This window comes from Neomonachus schauinslandi, chromosome 7 (assembly GCF_002201575.2).
Source record: "Neomonachus schauinslandi chromosome 7, ASM220157v2, whole genome shotgun sequence".
In the NCBI taxonomy this organism is placed as follows: domain Eukaryota; kingdom Metazoa; phylum Chordata; class Mammalia; order Carnivora; family Phocidae; genus Neomonachus; species Neomonachus schauinslandi.
This window is the reverse complement of record NC_058409.1, coordinates 128379410-128401564: the sequence shown is the minus strand read 5'-3', so window position 1 is coordinate 128401564 and position 22155 is coordinate 128379410. Positions and strand designations below refer to the sequence as shown.

General features: G+C 34.0%; 1 pseudogene; it reads left to right on the top strand.

Moving 5' to 3' along the window:
* The first annotated feature begins 7357 nt into the window (after positions 1-7357).
* On the top strand, positions 7358-18497 carry LOC110584918 (annotated as a pseudogene).
* Positions 18498-22155: the final 3658 nt, after the last annotated feature.

Here is a 22155-nt window from a genome sequence, read left to right as displayed (position 1 = left end):
CACCTTTCTATCATCTATCTATGATCTATCTACCATCTATCTATCATCTATCTATTATCTATCAATCATCTATCTATCTATCTCTATCATCTATCTATCTATCTATCTATCTATCTATCTATCTATCTAGTCTATCCATTTATCTATCTGTCTATCATATATTATCTACTTTCTATCATCTATCTCCCCTAGAGTTTCTTCTCAAGGACTCATCTGTTCTCCCTGCTCTTCCTCCCCTCTCTCCTAATCTGCCCCACAAAAGGCCAATCATGTCATCTGGGAGTTTGATAGTTTAAACTAACATCATGTCTTCTCCTAACTCTAAAATCTTTATCAGGATTTCTCCTATTCTTTCAGAGCTTAAACTTTTTCCAGCTCCAGACAATAAAAGTGATCTTTTCTATATGATCAATTTCATTCCGCTGTTCCTGAGGAATAAATGAAGGAAGCTCTAGCTGTTGAATAGAGTTTTTTTTTTTTTTTTTTTTTAAATCAGGAGTAATAGGAAATTGAGTGTGAGGTAGAACTGGTTAATATTTCAAAAATAGAATCTCACCTGCACATAAATTTTATTCCTATTGTCCCACTCAACATTACCAAGTTAGTTTGATAAATCATCAGAAATGCAATGAAGGAGGAAAAAATCCTCACAAGTAGATATTAAATTTATTATTAATGTTTATGTCTAAAATCACTACTTTTGTTGAGTCTTAAAAATATTCTCAGATTTTTTTTCAAAATGCGTGATTGAGGAAATTTCTATGACACCATTTACTATTACTTTTCCAGTTATATAGAAATTCTCTTTATATGTTAATGTTGATTCAGTTCTAAATGTCTTAGATAAAATTCCAGTAACCTATCTATGATTTTATGTATAACAAAATGGCAAGATCCATTCTGAGACTCATAGTGACAATGATAATTTGGGAATTCATCAGTATGGAATATCCTGAGCCTGCAATGACCATGGAACTTTTCAGTTTTAGAAAACTGATTGATATCCTCAACAATTTATATAAGCTGAGTCCTTCTTTCCTTCCTCCCTTCCTTCCTTCCTTCTTCTTCTTGTTTTGATTTTTAGAAATTGGTTTTTCTAAAAGTGATTAAAGGAGGATTAGAGAGGGGTGAGGCTTATATACATAATTCTCTCATTTTGCTCATCATTTTGTATAATACACTCAAATTATTTAAAGAATTGGCTCTTTATGGAAGATATAATCAAAACAGAAATATAATAATGGTACAAATTATAATATAATTTATCATGATTTTCTTCTTATTTGTTTGTACCAAACATGCTCTTTTAATTCCCAGGCCTTCTCAAGAAGACAATATTTTCAATGCTCACCTAAAAATTGTAAACACAAAAACTCCTTTGTCACTAAAATATTATCAAATGTTGTCTAATATAATCTGATTTCCTGTATGAAAGTAAACTAGAAACATGTAAAGCAAAGAATTGCTTCAGAGAGAATGCTCCAGAGAGCTATTATGTTAAAAGATCTTTTTCCGTGTGTGTGGTGACATCAATCCTCTCACCTTGAGGATTTATCAAATAATAGTAGCTTGAATCCTTACTGTTAGCATACAGCCAAGCAATAGAAATAGCAAAAGAAAATACTACCTAAGAGAGGAAGCATTTTCACCTGATTCATGAATTTCAAAAACATTACTTTTCTTCTGTTAAGTGTTCTCAAGAAAATTGCTTTTTATGTAAAGGCAAAGAAAGGTTGTGCAAATGAAAATAAAATGGACATATTCCCAGAAGTATTCTCAATATGAGAATCCTCTTATGCCTTCTCTATATTTCCCATTTTTATAAGTCCCAGGTCATAAATATTATTAATTATATTAACAATATATATGCATATAATTTTATATATATATATAAATATATAACTATCATTAATGATAAATAGAAGTTTCATCATTGAGAAATTAACATTTTATCCCATTTATTGTTGCAGTTAATATTGCCTTGAGTATTTAACATGTTTTATAAAAAAATAAAATAAGATTTCATATAATGCAAGACTGCTAGTATAGATAGTTGAATAATATATAATGCAGTTTGTAGAGAAATATTATTCTCAGTCTGGCATAGAAGAAAAGAAAGCTTTCAATATCACATTGATATGTATCCTTGAAAATCTGTAATGACAAACAAAGGATGAGAACCAATATTCACATCGAAAAGTCTGCTCCACAAATATTTCCACAAAAATCTATGGTTTCAGAAGTTGAAAAATTGGTATCACCATTTGGTTGAAAAGTTCACATAAAATCATTCCCTAGAGCATGAGCCAAACACTTCTTTGTGCATTCCAACTTTATCCATATTCTTCCAAAGCAAGGTTTTATTTGGTTTATTGTAACCAAGGTCAGACTTACGTGGCTTTTGTTACGTTCATACACCAAAACATGTCTGTTGATTATCACCTTCATAGTGCCTATACTTCAGGAAGCACTCAAATAGTGAAACAGCCTCAAAATTGTATCCTTTCATACTATTTCATGGAGAGACATTTTGTTATCACTTAACTTAAAAATGGGTTTTGTCTCTATTGGCATTGGATATTTTTGCTTTGGAGGATTTCTTTATTACCATTTCAAACAACAAACAATGAAAGTCACCTCCATTTGGGAACCTCCAAATGTTTTCTGCTTCCTACATGTTTCTTTTTGTAAGTTTTATTTCATCCATTAGCTTTTTATTAAAAGACTGAATTCACCATTTTAAGCAGTATACTTGACATTTCCAAACAACTTGACTTATAATAACATTATAAAATAATGTAATATTTAAAAGGAGTAAATTTGGAATCAAATTCATTTTGGTCCAGTTATGTAGCCTTCCTGAGACAGTTTCCTGCTTTACACACGTTTGTAGGGGATAACTCTGCCTCATGGAATTACTGTAAGGGTTAAATCACATGACAAAGGCAAAGTGCTTACCAGAATGCTTTCATATAAAAAAGTTAAACTATTTTTATCATTTAGTATAAATAACAATAGCTCATAAATTTTATGTGGGAAGAATGGCTCCAAAACCACCTTTGGCTTTCTACTTATTTGAGATCTAAAAATATCACCTGAACAATGAACTCAACTATAGACACATTTAAACTCTAAGCCTAAAAATAACTTTTTTTCTAACAGATTGCAACATACTATATTTATTTTGAATGTTCCTTAATGAGTTTTCATTTTGGATGACTTTAAAAAGAGTATCTTGGGGCGCCTGGGTGGCTCAGTCATTAAGCGTCTGCCTTCGGCTCAGGTCATGATCCCAGGGTCCTGGGATCGAGCCCCGCATCCGGCTCCCTGCTCGGGGGAAAGCCTGCTTCTCCCTCTGCCACTCCCCCTGCTTGTGTTCCCTCTCTCGCTGTGTCTCTCTCTGTCAAATAAATAAAATCTTTAAAAAAATAAAATAAAATAAAAAGAATATCTTTACAAAACTTTGGTTTGTCTAGCTGCAAACTTGATAGGAATGCATAAATGTGATGCTCTCTCGAGTTCAGGACGTTAATGCCTTCTTTTTTTTTTTTTTTAAAGCTAAACTAATCCAGTGTCTCAAGGTCAGAGGTTTATACTGAAATTTTCAGAGAGCTGTTGAGTGGTTTTTTCAACTTATATCACCACAAGATGGGCTCTAAGGTAGACTGAATTATTTGTTCAGTTATTCCCTCACTCTGGCCATGCTTTCCTGAGGATCACGGGTAAGTCGTTACCTAGCTGAGAGGAAATTCCATATGGTATTTCTTTTGTATTCCAACCTGCTTCCCTAGTATGATATGGACAATTTTTGTATATCAAGTAAAATGAGCAATTACACACATGAACATACTCTTACTTTTGAACACTGTTAAGCTGTTTAGTGTGGAGATTTAATTGTGAAGATTGGGAATTTTCTTAATAATGTTCACTTATATTTATGACAAGGTAAACATGATATGACTTTTATTCTATATTAAAGAGACTCTCCCTTTATCCTTTCTTTCTTTCTTTCTTTCTTTCTTTCTTTCTTTCTTTCTTTCTTTCTTTCTCTTGACTTTTGCTTTTACTTTATTTTTGCATTAATGGTACTGTTTCTTACAAAACTAATACCAATCAAAGTCATTTAGCCATTAATTTTTTCCCTATAATAGTGGGTGGCCATAAAACCACATTCTATATCACTGTTTGTTTGTTTTGAGAACAGTTTATTAAATATGACAGAAGCAAATATAAAATATTAGCTTCTAGGTCAAAGGAGGGAACAAATGGTCCATTTAGTAGAAAACTATTTTTTCTAAGCACTTCTTATATGCTATTTATAAATCACTACCTCTGCAATGCTACTTAGCTTTCCCCAAAAGCTTACACTCACTTGAGGCATAATTAATACTCACCTGGTGTCATAAACTGAACCTGCACAGCCCATCCTTCTTGCCCCTTCCTGAAAGCTGAAGTGACACATATGCTAGGGATTTTCCAGATCCTTCTTAAGTCAACTGCAGCAATTGTTTCCTTGAGAAAATTTACAATCTGGAGATGCTTTGCCCTGCTTTTACTTTCTCCCAAGGGAAAGCAGACAGCAGCTCAAGAAGCTGTGAGACCACTAAATGTGCTTCTATGTCCCCAGGCTAATAATAAATTCTAAGGATCTGGAGAAATTAAGCCTGCTTTGCAAATCATTGTGTTTATGTTTCCCAATATACCATCACTTGTTTCTAATAACAATAAACTTTCCTCCAAATGGGGAGGCTCTCTGGGTCTATGAATGATGTAAATGTACATAGTGTTATTAGGAAGTTAGTTACATTTAAAATAGCTAATACTCTTTCCATATCTATGAAAAATGCAAATTCTTATTTTGCCCTCCATAAATCCAGTACAATTTCTGCTTATTACAGTTATCCCTTTAAGTTTTTAAATTATATTTTCTTCCTTTTGGGATAGAAAAATTATGCAGATAAATGTTAATTTTGCTGTAGCTATAAGCTGGATAATTTTGGTCATGAAAAGAGCAAGTAAACTAGATTTGGCAGAAATTAGAGTAGTCCCGATTCAGCAGTAACCTTACACAAAACTTAGATTCTGTTGTAATCAAATCAGACAAACTAGATTTGGGCATAATTAGATCAGGATAATTAAATTCTCCATCTCTTAGGGAACATCGAAATGCACATATGTAGGATTCATTATTTTTCCCTTTGTATCCAGTTGTAGCATTGAAAATCTATACCCAAGAAGAATTCAGATGGGTCTGCCACTTGGCAAGAGGGGTTCTTATCCACTGACATTTCTCAAAATTAACTTTTCAAAAAAAAAGAAATAATTGTAGTTTTTAAGCAATCACAGCTACAAGATTTCCTAACTTAATTCTACTTTATAGTTTACCCACCATTTTAAGGAATAAAGTTCTTGTAAAAAACCTAACAATTGGTAATTAACAATAGTAAAAATTCATATTCTTTTGTCATAATATTTTTAAATGAAAAGCTTTGTATTAATTACTATGAATACAAATGTTATACTTTTACTATATAGTTTGTTCATTAAAAATAATGAAAATTCTTTTTTTCAAATTAATAAAATTGTTAATTAGAAAATTTAGTACTCACTAAATGTTTGATGTGTCGATTTTCCATGATTCTTATAACCTCATATAAATTGCTATTATCTTTTTGTTTAATGAAGTTGTATGATTAAAAGATCTAAATATAGTTGGACTATACTGTAATATATGTTCCTTATAAATCTTATGAATAAGATTCAGAAATACTATTGCCACATTATGATACCCAAACCCATAGTGAAATATCAGATACACTAACCAGATACATTTTTTTTCAAAAGGACAAAAAAATAGACATAAAGCAGAATATAATGTAAGATGTTTTCTCTGCATATATAGTGTTTCATGGGAGTAGGATGACGAACATGTTAAGTGAACTACATGAATTTTCTGTTAACAAGGAACTGTATTCTTCTTTATAGTGTGCTCAGAACTTCTGGAACTAGGAGATTTTTCTGGGACATTCCAAACAAAACCAGTTCAGACTTTGTATCAAGCATGGTTTTACTTTTATTTTACTCCCACACTTTTGGCCTCATAAAAGCCTATTATCCTAGCTCTGTAAATCCTTCCTCACTAGAGAAGGATCCATGTTGCCGTATTCTGGAAACAAGCACTTTTTTCTCATTCCCAGTAAAATACATCTCTACCTGTTATTATCTTTCAAGTTGTAAATTAAGACATAGGGTAACAATATATTTATAAATGATTCCAAAAATGAAGCCCATAATAACTAAAGAAAACAAAACAAATAATGGACTTGGAAGCCCGGTAAGTGTTATTTTCGGAATTGAATTATATCAGATAACAATATCAGAATGCTAGATGTGCTCATTTCTACTGGAATAGTGCTATTTTAAATACTCTCATCTAAAAGAGCAAAGAAATACCTGTGTGATTACCAACCCATGTCTATGCAAGGATGTGTTAATCTGTGTTGTCCAGAGAAACAGAGCAAATATATACATTTGATTTTACTCCTTCTGTGAGGTCAAGGCAGAGTAGAGATAGAGTAGAGATAGAGAAAGTGATAGGAACTGGGTACATGTCTTTATTAGCTTTTGTGGGTGAAGTGCTTTAGGATTCTTGGACTAAGGCCAGATGGGTCAATTCAGTCCAAAAGAGTGGAGGTTTGGTAAATTATGTGGGGTCTTAATCTAATGGGTTACAAAGGGGAGCCCCTGGAAGACAAGGGAAGATGTTTATCACAAGGGCAGTTGGGGAAGCCATAGCAGGAAGTTACACTTGTTTGTGACTCTCTGGGCTATTATTTAGGCATATACATACAGGAGGAGGCTAGTGCAAGTTAAAGGAATTAGTCAGGCTTCTTAGCCAAACAAAATGGATGCCAAAGCGGCAATACCATGGAATAATTTAGGAAGCTCTCAGCAATCATTTATTTTTAAAGTGATTATTCATATACTTGGATTAATCTCTACCACCTTTGTAACTCCTTTCTAAAATTGTACTTGTTCTTTGTTTCTTTTCTTTTTCTTTTTTTAATTGTCCTGTCATTTTCCCTTCTCTGGTTGGAGTGAGCATTTTACATGAATTGATTCTGTATTTTCTCTTTGTATATCAATAATATTTCCTTTAAAGTTTTTTGTAATGGTTTCTCTTAAATGCTTTTTTATTTGCTTGACTTTTATATTTTCACCAGTTATGGTTGAGTCCCTGTGAAGAAAGTCCATGGGACTCTTCATGTTTAAGGATTCTGGCTATTAATAGATAATGAATTGTATAGATGCAAGAAAACATGTAGATAGACTGTTAGGATAATGTTAGTCTCATCTAATGAGAGACGGTGGTTTGGGCGGCAGGAATGATGACATTGCAGAAAGAGTAAATTCAATGGATTCATATGATATCCAGCAGCATTTGAGAATGGATTACATAGAAGAATGTAATAAAGGAATTGATAATGATGTGGTAAGTCTTTGGCTTGATGAATTGATTCTATTACAGTGCTATTGGCAAACTTGGAAGAGAAAAAGGAGTATCATAACATTCGATTTTTTATATTAAAGAGTGTAATTTCATGCTTTTCTGCTTTCTTCACTACATATTAGACTATGTCCTGGCTAGCTGTGTCAACATGAAACTCAGAATTTGGTTTTGTAACTATAAAACAGAAAGTTATTCATTTATAGCTATAGGGTAAAATTGAAATGCACATGTGGACTTCACACCAGCTTGGAATGGAATAAAGCCCTGAAATTGAGGACTCCCCTGACCTTCAAGAGAGACATTGAAAACCACATCTACCCAAACCATCAAGGGTTCTTGATCCCCAGTAAATCTTTTCATTGTTTGTCTTTGATCTGATAATAAAGACAAGGGAAAGTATTTCAATATATATACACTCACCAGTCTCCACACCAAAAGTCCAGAAAATATCTGAAATTATCATCATCCCTCTGAGCCAAGAACAGTGCCTGCTACATAGTCAAATATTGTTGAACCTGTAAGAACAAAGAACACCGCTCACTCATACACTGTCACTAAAATAAAATTATTTACTTTTATAAAGCCCTATACTACTTGGTAAATTTGATGATGCTTTGATCTTACTATTAAGCAATTAAGAGACTTAAGACATACATTATTTTTCTAGTTTTTGGATAAAACATCAGAAGACTGGAGAGATGATGCCCAAAGTCACAAGACATAGCTAAAAACTGTCTGAGTCAGGGCTAAAAGAGACACTTAGGTTCAAGATTATCAATCTTACAATTAAATCTACCCATCCAGCAGTATAACATAGTCGTACAGGATTGTGTGGGCTAGCCTCTAATTAGGAGAAGAATTTTTCTCTTTCTTAAAATGCTCTTGCCCAGGGGTTACATTTACTATAGATATCTAAAGGCTGAACCAGGGGCACCTGAGTAGCTCAGTTGGTTAAAGGCTGAACCAGTTATTATCAAGATCCAATCATTAATAGAAACTTTAGATCCCCCAAATATCAGGAACTTCACTGTCTTTGGCATGTAAATATTTTATTCATAGACATATTTTGTTCCTCATAAATTGTTACTCAAAACTGGAAAAGGCAGAATATAAATATCATCATCATCATCATCATCATCATCATCATCATCAGGCTTTATTTCCTTAAGTGGAATTTATAGAGAAATATTATTGCTTAGTTTTTCTTCTCTTAAAATCATAGACATTCTCTGAATTTTGGCAAACTTGAAATAGTTCAGTTCTAGTTAAAATCTTACTAACACAATTATTTTTCATGGGGTTGATTCTGCTTAAAAGTTAAAATTGTAATGAGGAACTGGAAGATAAAAAAAAAAAGATTCCAAATCTTTCTAGGCTTAGATAATTGGATGAAAATGGAGTAAAATGAAAGTCATTCCACCCTCGGCAATAATGTGGACATTTTTTCCTAACTTCCTGATTCCAGAATTTTAAGGCAAACAGTGGATATTAGCTCTTGGTGAATGAGTGGAAGAATGAGATGAGATCCAAAGTAGGCAAGACACAAACTCAGATTCGTTCTGAGTTCTGATGAGGATCTTAGACTTTATTCTGGGATAAAGAAGATCAATCAGAAAAAGGTTTTACATAGGGGTTATAAGTGATAGGAGTCAGGAAAAATAAAACATTGTGTATGTGTGCGTGTATTAAAATGAACAATACTAAGTCATGTTTTGGAGAATTATCCACTACAGAGAAAGAATAGATAATAAAATACAATGTAGTCTGTGAGAGGGTGACAATATCTGAGAGTGGAAGTGAAAAGAATAGCAAAAATAGTTACAGGTGAAGTTTCTGGTATGTTTAATTCAAGGATATATTTTATAACTTTTGCACTAGATATTTCAAAATGCCCATTTTGCATCAGAGTCTAAATACAAGCTTTACAGTCAGGAAGCCCAGATTTCATGACAAATTTAGGTAGTAGGTACTGAATCTGTTGCAAATTACTATATAATTGTTATTTTTTTTCTTTTCTTTCTGTACTTCTCTCAATCCTCAGCCTTCTTTCTTTCCTTTTCTTTTCTTTTTTTTTTTTTTTTAACTGCCCCAAATACTTCCTTATGACTCTAAGGCTGATGCCCAGAGAAGTCCTCTGTCTCTCAATTTATCCAAGTTTTTTCTTTAATTATTTCATTTGTTTCCTTTGTTTAGAATGAGCCTGGGGATATCACTCAAACTTAATTGGAGTTACGAGATTAACATATTCTTCTAAATTAATATACTATCCATCCAATGTTTCATAGGTGTCTCTTAAAATCAAGGTCCTATTCAAAACTATACAGCTCTTAAGGCAAGAGTCTCCAAATATACCAAAGTAATAATGTTGAATTAGGAAGAATTTTCATCTTCTCTCAGAAGGCAAAATAATGATGGATTTCTGAACTTGATTTATATGTAGATTCAGCACTCCAGTACATTCTGGAAAATCAGTTTTTCTAGAGTGATATGATAAGGGCTCTTTGTCAAAAGATACATAAAACTGGAAGAACAGTAATATATCTATTGAGAATCATTTATAAAATTTTGAAAATATTATTAGATACTTTACTAATGGACCCAGAAAATAAAGAGATATACTTTATTGAAATGTCAATGGAATATTCAGAGGGAAAGAAAAATACAATAGAAACAAGTGTGATGTATAGTGAAAACAAAAGCTTTTTGTGCTAATTAAAATTAAAGATTCTCTAATTAAATTTCATAGGATTAATGGGAAACTATGTGGAAATTAAATGTTTTTTTATCTATGGTTAAATAATACCTTAAATATTCAGGCAGATATTTAATATTCTTTTAACAGAAAAGCATATGTAAGTTTTATATATACACATATAGAATATATATTTTATATATATATATCCTACATAATTTTCTACACATACTCACATGTATATATGTATATGTGCATGTTTTGTTGCATGTATGTATGCAACATGATTATATATATATATACATATATACATACAACACATTCAAGTTTATGTAATATTTAAAAAATAAATATATGAACTATTGCATTTCTTGTTAAAATTAAGTATGTGTGTATTTCAACCTGGCAAGGAGTTATGTTAAATTGTACTCTTTATATTCTCTGCCATTATGTTTTTATATTTACTTAATTTTGAGAACATCTAAAAAATGGAAGTTATCACATTTCCAACAGAAGTGGAAGAGATATTAGGGAAACACAACAATTTCCTCAAGCAAGTGTTGGAAATTAAGACCCTTGGGATGGAAAAACCATCAATTAATTGATGATTCTATTAGTCTTTAGCCTTGGGCATTACTTGGGAACTTTTTTCAATTGCTATCATTATTTTATTGCAATGGTCTTTCAAGCTTGTTCCTATGTATCATCATACTTGTATATGTGCCATCAACATTACACAGCAAAGCCCTGAAAATCCCTAATAACCCGTTGTAAAACACAAAGTTCAAGTCTCATAAAATAAAACAAAAACTTGAAAAACAGAAAGGGTTGTAGGTAAGTAAGTTTCTGGAGAGGGAGTAGCAAGATAAAAAGCATTGAGGGTACAGGGCGCCTGGATGGCTCAGTTGGTTGAGCGACTGCCTTCGACTCAGGTCATGATCCTGGAGTCCCTGGATCGAGTCCCGCATCGGGCTCCCTGCTCAGCAAGGAGCCTGCTTCTCCCTCTAACTCTCCCCCCTCTCATGTACTCTCTCTCTCTCTCATTCTCGCTCTCTCAAATAAATAAATAAATCTTAAAAAAAAAAAAAAGAAAAAAAAAGTATTGAGGGTAGGGGTGCCTGGGTGGCTCAGTCGTTAAGCTTCCGCCTTCAGCTCAGGTCATGATCCCAGAGTCCTGGGATCGAGCCTGGCATCAGGCTCCCCGCTCAGCCGGGCAGACTGCTTCTCCCTCCCCCCCACTTGTGTTCCCTCTCTCGCTGTGCCTCTGTCAAATAAATAAATAAAATCTTAAAAAAAAAAAAAAAAAGCCTTGAGGGAAGAAGTCAAAAGGACTACTGGGAGCTTTAAGCAGACTGCTTTGCTTTGCAGCAAGATGTAAATGGAGGGTAGGATAAGCTGTAAAGAGAGATATGGCTGAAGAGATACATAAAGTCTTGAAAAGCTTTTTATTTCAGGGTCACAGATTTGGAAATTTAATTGAAAAATATAGGAAACCTTTAGGAAGAAATATAATCAACTCAGCATTCTTAAAGGTATTCTCAGTTGCAATGTGGATATTGGATCAGGAAGGTATTTCTCACTGGGGGCAATGCTGCTCCCCAGGGGACATTTGGCAATGTCTGGAGACATTTGTGTTTGTCAGAACTCAGGAGAGAGGGGAGTTGCTGACATCTCATCAGTAGAGGCCGCAGATGCTACTAAACTTCCTACAGTGCACAGGACATACACCCACAATCACAACAAGAAATCATGTCATCTAAAATGTCAATACTGCAGAGGTAGAGAAACCATGGATTAAGTTTAGGGAGTCACTAGTTCCTTTTTTTAATTTATTTAAATTCAAGTTAGTTAACATACAGTGCAGTACTGGTTTCAGGAGCAGAATCCAATGAATCATCACCCCACATACAACACCTAGTGCTCGTTCCAGCTGGTGCTCTCCTTAATGCCCATCATCCATTCAGCCCATCCCCCCCACTCTTCTCCCTTCCAGCAACCAACAGTCTGTTCTCTATAGTTAAGAGTCTCTTATGGTTTACTTCCAGGATAGAGGGTTAGTATCCAAAATCTATAAGGAGCTTATCAAACTCAATACCCAAAAATACAAATAATCCAATTGAGAAATGGGCAGAAGACATGAATAGACACTTTTCCAAAGAAGACATCCAGATGGCTAACAGACACATGAAAGATGCTCATCACTCGTCATCAGGGAAATACAAGTCAAAACCACAATGAAATACACTTCACACCTGTCAGAATGGCTAAAATTAACAACTCAGGAAACAACAGGTGTTGGTCATGATGTAGAGAAATAGGAACCCTCTTGCACTGTTGGTGGAAGTGCAAACTGGTGCAGACACTCTGGAAAATAGTATGGAGGTTCCTCAAAAAATTAAAACTAAGACTACCTTACAATCCAGCAATCTCGCTACTGGTTTCTAATAAAGCCAATTAATAGGCTATTACAGTGATCAAGGTAAGTTAAGAGGCTTAAGCAAGATGGTTGAAGCAAGTGAGTTTGAAGGGAAAGAAATTGATTCTAAATATATCAACAAAAATTCATGATTGACCGAACTCGGGCATAGAAAGCTAAAAGAAAGGTGGGAATAATATAGTTTCATAAAAACCAAATATGAATAAAATTGTAAAAATAAAAAGATCTGCTATAAAACTGCCTTAAGCATAGCAGAGGTGTAAAAATTTAATTTTACTTACATGTTTTCTATTCCAAATGTACTTGCTGAGCTTGAGGAGGGCCTGTCAACATGCTTTTATCCAGCTCCTGTCTTATGTCTGTGCCATAGTTTTAAACATCAAAAAAAAAAAAGGACAAAGGAAGAGACAGTTTTGAGTTGACTTTATTTTTTCCCTTACAACATGTTACTATCTGTGTGTGAGTCCTTTCACAGAAAACCACTTCCTCTCATTCTAATGTCATGTTCACTTACTATTTACCTATATGGGTCTTTTTAAATACAAATGCTCAGTAAAAGTGTAAGGATTCCCTTCACTGTACGAACTTAGAAATCTCTTGTAATAAATGGCACGTTATTTGACTTCCCACAAAATGTTTCCTCTTTTATAGTCCAGAGATTGACATTATATTTTTGGAGTCAAGATGCTTAGATTTAAGTTTTCATTCTATCCATTACTCAAGAGACTTTTAATCTAGGGGAAATTACTTAACCCCTTCACTCTACAGTATCGTTGACTGAAAATATAAGCACAAGGAACAATAGATAGAAGTGGCAAGGGAAAAGAACGTTTCTGGTTCCCCATCTGGCACTACCTGTTGCTATAAATGTGTGTCTGTAGATGATAGATCAATCTTATGAGAATATCTACATCCATGGTTATTTCTGTCATGCATCTATCTCTCTGTCTATATGAATGCAGTCTCTACAAATTGATGGGCCTGTGGTTATTGTAACTTTGGTTTCGGTATGTACACTTTTTTAGAAGCACCTGGACGATATCAGAGATACCCACAGATCTGACACTTTTCAAGCTAGTCGGTTAAGTGGTTGCAGGTGGGATTATTTACTCAGGCAATTGTATTATAACACTGTATAATTTCCCTCCCCTCTCACACAGAGAGAATGTCATTAAGTAAGCCAAAATATATATAAGCAGAGACCATACTGAAGACAAGAGATAGAAGGATCAGGGTCGCGGTCTAGTAAAATTTCAAACAGGCCGTGTGTCTTTAATACCTCGCTTATTTTATGTTTGGGTCTCCAAGTGTTCCTTCTACCCTCATTATCATTGTTCAAAAATATATGATAATCTGATTCCCGCTAAAACTGAAATAGTTTAAGGTTTTATACCCTCTAGGAGTATTTATAGTTTAACCGGTGATTGTAAACTATTGATTGAACTCTCTGATCCTAGTGGTGCTATATTAGATGCTATGACAGATGGAGATGTGTTTTAGGGGAGAGAAAATAGCTTACTTGCCCTTCTCAATTAAGTGATCCCTGTCAGATACAATGAAATTAAAACAATCCATGGATAATAAGTGAGAACTATTTTGCTCTGCGACAAAATTTCAGAAACACCACGACAAATTAACTGCTGCACATCAGTGTGGAGATTTCTCGATTTGTGGCCAACGGTAGTAGGCCTACCGTTCAATCTCTGTGAGCTGGAGTTTATTTTCATAGCACCTACCATAGTTTGACCACACATGAAGAATGAACATTTTCTTTATTCAACTTCTTTTCTTAAATAAAAAAGGAAGGGATGGATAATTGGCTATTGTGTCCTACATTCCAAGTGTATGCCTTCCTCGGCAGCCCGTTCCTCCTGCCTCTGTTCAGGTTTTCATCATGTGTCGCTAGGCCACTATTACAGCTTTCTAAAGTTAAGTTGTAACAATAAATATAAAAATCTTGCCCTTTTTCTTTCTAATCACAGGATCGATTTTCTATTTTCTCCCTGTGTCTAGTGACTAGCCTCCTGACTCCCACTTTCAAAGTTAATTTTAAGTGTATATTCAATCTTGCATTTCCATCGCTAATCCATTTCCGTCTCTCTTTTCTTGTCTACAGGGTCAGGGGAATTCTTTGTACACCCTGAAAGGCTTTCTAACAAGAACTAGATTAATCTTCCAGAAGAAAAACTAACCACTTCTACACCTTCTATACCACATTGACGTAACATTTCTCCATGTTGTTTTTCCCACATTGATATATATGTGTCTCATGTTTTCAGTCTAGTTCATTGCCCCTCTCTTTCACCATTTAGGAGATTCATACTCTTAAAGTCAAAATTCACTACTATAAAACCTCCCTAAATTTCCTGAGTTCCCATGGAATATTGAGTATATGTTTTTAACATTTTTGTATCTTTCTTAAAAATCATACTCTGTCATTTAGATTCTATGAATAATGTATCACAAACCATTTATTCACTCAGCTGTAAGTAATACAATAGGCTTCAGTTCACTGAGAGCAATCAGTCCCAGTTTTTGAGAAAGAAGTTACTATATGGTCCAGTGTCCTTCCAAACGTTCATTGATGCGTCTTTTTCCTCACAAGTGCTCATAACTCTTTCGTTGGTGGGTTCAGATGTTATTGTTTTCTTCCTCTTATCAAAGTAAGTCTTTTCCCGATAAATTTGCTAATCATTGACAACTGACAGTTATATACTCTGTCACTGATGGTGTTTTATGTGATGCATTGATCAATTCTTAAACCATTTCTTCTTTCCTGTTCAGGAGAACAACGTCAACCAAACTTTTAGCCACAATTGATAAATACTACTGTTATCTGTCCTGAAATATGGCCAATCTGGAAAAGCTAAATGGCGGCATTTTGGGTTTCTGTGTTAGAGAAATGTGTGTTCTCTGTACTTTTTTATTGATGAGAATCTTTTTCCATTGGCTATTATTCACTGATGAAGCAATGACAATGCTGAAGGAGCAGAAGTAGAAATACTGCTGAAAGTCCCGTCTGACATCTGTGAAAATGAAGAGCTCTAGCTTAGTTTTAAATAGATGCTTAATGGGAGTCCGGAACTATGAACATACTATTTATGACTTTTTAAGAATTATTTTTCACACATTAACATGCAATATAAGATGTGAGGAACAGCTATTAGTTATTATCTAGCTAAAAATAATAATCAAATAATACATTATAGAAATTATAAACTACTACTTGCTTTGTACCACACTCTCATGCTGCTTTCACCTTCTCTCTAATACATAGAAGTGGTCACCTTAAATTTACGGTTTATTTTCAGGCATCATAATTTTACTGTAAGTAAATATGTCCTTAATTAACATAGGGTACAGTATCACACGTTCTATATGTTTGATATGTTTTCATCCTGTGAATAAATTTCTACCAATTGCTTTGTTTTCATAAACATGTGTTCATGAGCATCACTGATGTTGCTCCATGTTGTATAATAATTTATTATATGCACACAATGCAATTTTGAAATCTAGACTGTTCCTAGTATCTGTTTTTGTAAACTATACTGGGATAAATAATTCAGTCTGTATCTCCCATGCATTTTTTTACATTTTTGCAATTTTTCTTTGAAATATATACACAGAGGTTGAATTATAATGCATAGGTTATGTGAATGTTCAACTTTAATAAACATTGTAAAACCTCTTATACCAAAAAAAAAAAAAAATTCCTCTTATACCAGCTCAGTATAAGATATCTTGTAACTACTATTCTAAAAGTTGTAAGGAATTCTCAAAAGAAATTTCTAGACTTAATTCATAAAATTAGCAAGGACACATGACATAAGAAAACTGCACAAAAATCAATCATGATTCTATATGCTAACAATACATAATTTAAAATTGAAATATTTATATATATATAGAAAGAGAACGAAAACATATATATCAAATGAAATACTTTAGTGTAAACCAAGCAAAACATACATGATATGTATACTGAAAATGAAAAAAATGTAATAAAAATTTATCATAAATAATTGGAGAGACGTAGCATGTTCACAGGTTGGAAAGCTCAATATTATTAAGCTATAACTTCTCCACAAATTGATCCATAGATTTAGCAAAATTTTAATCAAATTCTGGCAGAATTTATTGTAAAAATAGACAAGGATATTCCCAAATACATTAGTAAAGCAAAATAGAGTCTAGAAATAAATTTATACAATTATGGATAATTAATTTTGACAAATTTACAGACATCATTCAATAGAGAAAGTCTGGTCTTTCTTCAACAAATGCTGCTGGGACAATTGAACATCAATACACAATTAAAAAAAAAAAAAACCTTGACTAAAACTTCACACCTTATAAAAAATTCACTGAAAATTGATTATAGTTCTAAATATAAAATGTAAAATAAAAATTTAGAAGAAAACACACACATAAATCTCCATGATGTTGACTTAGGCAAAGAATTTTTAGACATGACATCAAAGGCATATTGTTAAAATGCACACACAAAAAATCTGGATTTAATCAAAATCTAAATTTTTTCTCTATGAAAGACACTGTCAAGAGAATGAAAAAATAAGCTACATATTCAGAGAAAACTGCATATCCGGCAAAGGACAAGTATACAGAATATGTAAAGGCCTGTCAAGATCACAAATAAGAAAACATACAATCCAATTTTTAAAATTAGTAATATCCTTGAGCATATACTTCACCAAATAAGACGTATGGCAATGAAAACAAGAAAAAATGCTCAACTATCATTACCATTAAAGAAATTTAAATTAAAACCACAATAAGGGGGCACCTGGATGGTACATTCGGCCGAGCGGACAACTCTTGGTTTCCTCTCCTGCCATGATTTCATGGCTAGAGGGATGGAGCCCCCAACATGGGGCTCTGCTCTCTGCATGGAGTCTGCTTGGGTTTTTCTCTCCCTCTGCCTCTGCCCCTCCCCCTGCTCCCTCTCTCTCTCTCAAGTAAATCAAGAAATCTTTAAAACATACACACAATAAGACACCATTAGTGGTCCCTCTGGGAGTTGGTGCTGCAGGCATGTGCCCTTGCCTCCTGCGACTCTTCCCAGCTGTCTGCTCAACTCGCGCGGGCGATTCCCGCGGGACCTCAGCACGTTGCCTGGGCCTTTGATCCTACAGCAAGCAGACAAGCATCTGCAGCATCCAATGCAGGTCAAATATACTGGGCTGAAGGTCAACCAGCTGGGCAAAGTGCTAACACCCCCCAGGTTAAGAACCGGCCCACCAGGGCGCCTGGGTGGCTCAGTCCTTAAGCGTCTGCCTTCGGCTCAGGTCATGATCCCAAACTCCTAGGATCTAGCCCCGCATTGGGCTCCCCGCTCTGCGGGAAGCCTGCTTCCCCCTCTCCCACTCCCCCTGCTTGTGTTCCTTCTCTGTGTCTCCCTCTGTCAAATAAATAAAATCTTAAAAAAAAAAAAAAGAACCAGCCTACCAGTATTGCATGGGATGACCTTGATTCAGGTAAATTCTACACGTTGGTCTTGACAGATCCGGATGCTCACAGGAAGGACACGGAATACAGGGAATCTCACCATTTCCGGGTGGTCAGCATGAAGGGGGATGACATCGGCAGTGGCACGATCCTCTGATTATGTCGGCTCTGGGCCTCCCAAGGGGACAGCCTGGATGGTTTATGAGCAGAATGGATCACTGAAGTGTGATGAGCCCATTCTCAGCAACCGATCTGGAGACCACCGTGGTCAATTCAAATTGGCATCTTTCTGCAAAAGTACAGCTCCGGCGCCCCCCGGTGGCCAGCACGTGTTACCAGGCGGAATGGGCTATGTGCCCAAACTCTATGACCAGCCGCCTGAGAAGTAACGGAATACTAGGAGACAGAAACCTTCCCGGAGATCTCGATGAAATTCAGTGATGCATGTAGATTTCTCTCCTTTCCCCATTCCCATTCTCACAGGCGGGGCCTGAGCAATCCGTGGTTTAGGGTGACTTTTCCTTCTGCCTGTCCTCTATAATTCTAGAGGGTCACACCCTGGTTTATGTTTTGATCAAATTTAAACTCCATGGGGGAGGGATATTTTGGTAGTAGGATGGGGTCATCAAGTTGTAAATATAACAACCTAGAATTTAAGGAAGAAAGAATTCAGTTTAAAAGACCGGGTCTACAACAATAGCGCAGAGCATCAAAGAATCTTTAAGGGAGATTTACAAAAAAAAAAAAAAAAAAGGGGGAGAGAGAGAGATTCGTTGCCCGTGCCTTTGTGAGCCCCTCTGGAATTGTACATGATGGCACTCCTGGGTCGTGTTTTCAAGGCCATGTCTCTCACCAAGACAGCCAGAGGCTGGTATGTCCACTAACCCCTAACATGATACACCTTGGACTGGTTATTAGGGGTCAGTGTCACGCTCTGGCTCCTTTAAAGAGCAATACTAGAAAAAGCAATAGGGAAAATCGTTTTGCGGTAAAGATACGGCCATTTAGATGAGCTGCAAGGCTGAGTGAGAGGTTGTCAGAAAATCCTAAATCTGTGCCTGTTGAACTGGTCACTCTTCCTCTGTGTAAGAAAAGACGATCAATCTGGAGTTTCCGAATGTTGTATTAATTCTACCTTTTGCTTATGGTTGAATACAAATAAAAACATGATGTGAATGAAAAAAAGAAAGCAATAAGATATCATTATATACCTATTAGAATGAATAAAATTAAAAATAAACTGACAATACCAAATCTTGACCAATATGTGGAGCAACTAGAACTGTCCTATATTTCCAGCAGGAATGCAAAATGGTACAACCACTTTGAAAAAACAGTTTGGCCATTCCTTGTAAAGTTAAACATACATTACCTTATAACCAGCAATCTCTCCCTAAGCATTCTCCCTAGAGAAATTAAAACTCATGTTCACACTAAAATGTGTACACAAATATTGATAACAGTTTTATTCATAATGGCCAAACAATGGAAATAACCCAAATGTTCTGTAGGGAATTTATTGCTGTTGAGTAAATTAATTATATAAAATATGGCATATTTACACAACAGAAAGATACTCAGCAATAAGAAATAATCGACTCAAATACAGGCAACAACTTGAATGAATCACAAAATCCTTGTGTTGAGTGAAAAATGCCAATATTATCAAGTTATATGCTGCATAATTGCATTTATAAGACATTCTGAAAAATTACAAAAATATAGGATCAGAGAACATACCAAAATTATAAAAATGGAAACAAAAAATTGACTTCACTCTATGTAAATTTAAAGATTACATTTCAAAAAGAAAGCAAGATAAAAGAAGCTCTGAGATAATATTCTTTGTACAGAACGATTTTGATAAATGCCATTTCCACTACACCACCAATTTCTGTGAAATGTTTATTGAAAATTTCTTTCAAGAAAACCACTTATTTATTTATTTATTTATTTATTTATTTATTTATTTTCTGCCTATTGCATCTCCAGGAAAAAATATATACATGTAAATATATACTTGCCACCATTTTTTACTTGTTTTGTTTTGTTTTTGTTTGAGAGGGAGAGAGAGCAAGTGGTGGGGGATGAGGGCAGAGGGAGAGGGAGACAGAGAATCTCAGGCAGACTCCCCGCCAAGCACAGAGCCCATTGTGGAGCTTGATCTCCTGACCCTCAGGTAATGAACTGAGCCAAAATCAAGACTGACACTTAATGGACTGAGCCACCCAGGCACCCCCATATTATATACCCTTTAACTCATATATTTGATGAACGTTGTTGTATTTCTTATGCATCTTTCTCCTCTTGTTCATCTTGTACTATTAAACTGTAGCTATGACAAATAGTCAAATGAGTTTAGTGCTGAATACATATATGAATAGTGAATGAATAAAACGTAGATCAAATATTTGAATTATATAAAACTACAATTGACATTGACACCATAAATAGTATTTATTCATTTTATCCAGGGAACTTTTCTTACTTTATTTTCACTGCACCTTATTGATGATGTAACATTATGTCAAAATTATTTTCTGACAGATGCACAAATTAAATTTAATAATAGTTAATATTTCAACATATATTTTCGCTCTCTCCCTCACCCCCATAACTCTATGTTGTGTATGTACATTATGAATATATTATACATATCATATATATGTAGGTTGTATGTATGTATGTACAGATATGTATAAAAAGGTAATTAATGTACTTTACATAGAATTCATATGAATTTATATCTACTTTGCTTATACACACGTACACATGCACACATATTTTTAAACAAAATTAGAAAAGTATAAATTGACATCATGCTTTTACATTCTTTCTAATTTACAAAATGCCATTAATAAATCATTCTCATATATTAATTAATTAATTAAGATCACTTAATTATATTATATTCAGTTATAAAATTATAGAACAATTTATTTGGACATTCAGACTTTTTCTATCTTACATTATTTTATAACTTCTGAAATGTGTTTAATTACTAAATGTCCCTTTGATTCAAGGTTTATTTTTGTGGGTTTATATAGAATTAAAATATGCCACTAATAGATTTAAGTATGAGGTATTTCTTTTTTTTTTTATTTTTACCTCAGACTTTTGATAAACAGAGTCACAAATTAATTCAAATCATTTATCTTGTTCAACTAATCCTTCTCCATGTTTAAACATTACTCTGATAAATTAATAGGAAGAAACTTTTTGCTTTGGCATATCTTTAGAAAGTCAAATTAATCATATTTAGATTTAAATTCATGTGGCTGAAATTATAAGTGATTTGATTTTTTAGAAATAAAATATTTGTTGTTGAATCATGTTAAAATAGTGTATAAAGAGTAAAAACGTTCTCTAAATACGTTGATAAATTAACAGACATATATATATACATAACGTTTAACTGCCATACATTATATTCCACAATATAAAAAAAAGAGTGACCAATCTCACAATAATGTAAGAAGCTCTAAATAACATCTTTAAATATAGGTCTTGCCAATATTAGCTGTCCAACATCCAAGAAACGAAATACATGATTGCTTAAAATAACATATATGTAATAATTTTAAAAATATCATTCAAGGGGTTCCTGGGTGGCTCAGTCGGCTGAGCATCCAACTCTTGATTTCGGTTCAGGTCATGATCTCAGGGGTGTGGGATCAAGCTCCAGTCTGGCTCCCCATTCATCAGGGAGTCTGCTTGTCTCCTTCCCATCCACTCACTCTCTCTGTCTCTCAAATAAACAAATAAATAAATCAATCAATCTTTAAATAAATATATCATTCAAATAAATTATTTAAAAAATAATTCATAGGCCCTTGTTTTGACCATCTCTGAGATTATTTCCTTAAAATATATAAGAAAAAATCTCTGTTAACATAACAATTACCTCATTAAAATAATATGGCTAGACTTCCCATTTGATTTTCACATAATTTAATACTATTATAGAAAACATAAAAACAAAAACAAAATAAAACATAAAGGAAAAGCTATTCATAAAGGTTGTCCTTACAGAAACATACATGTCTT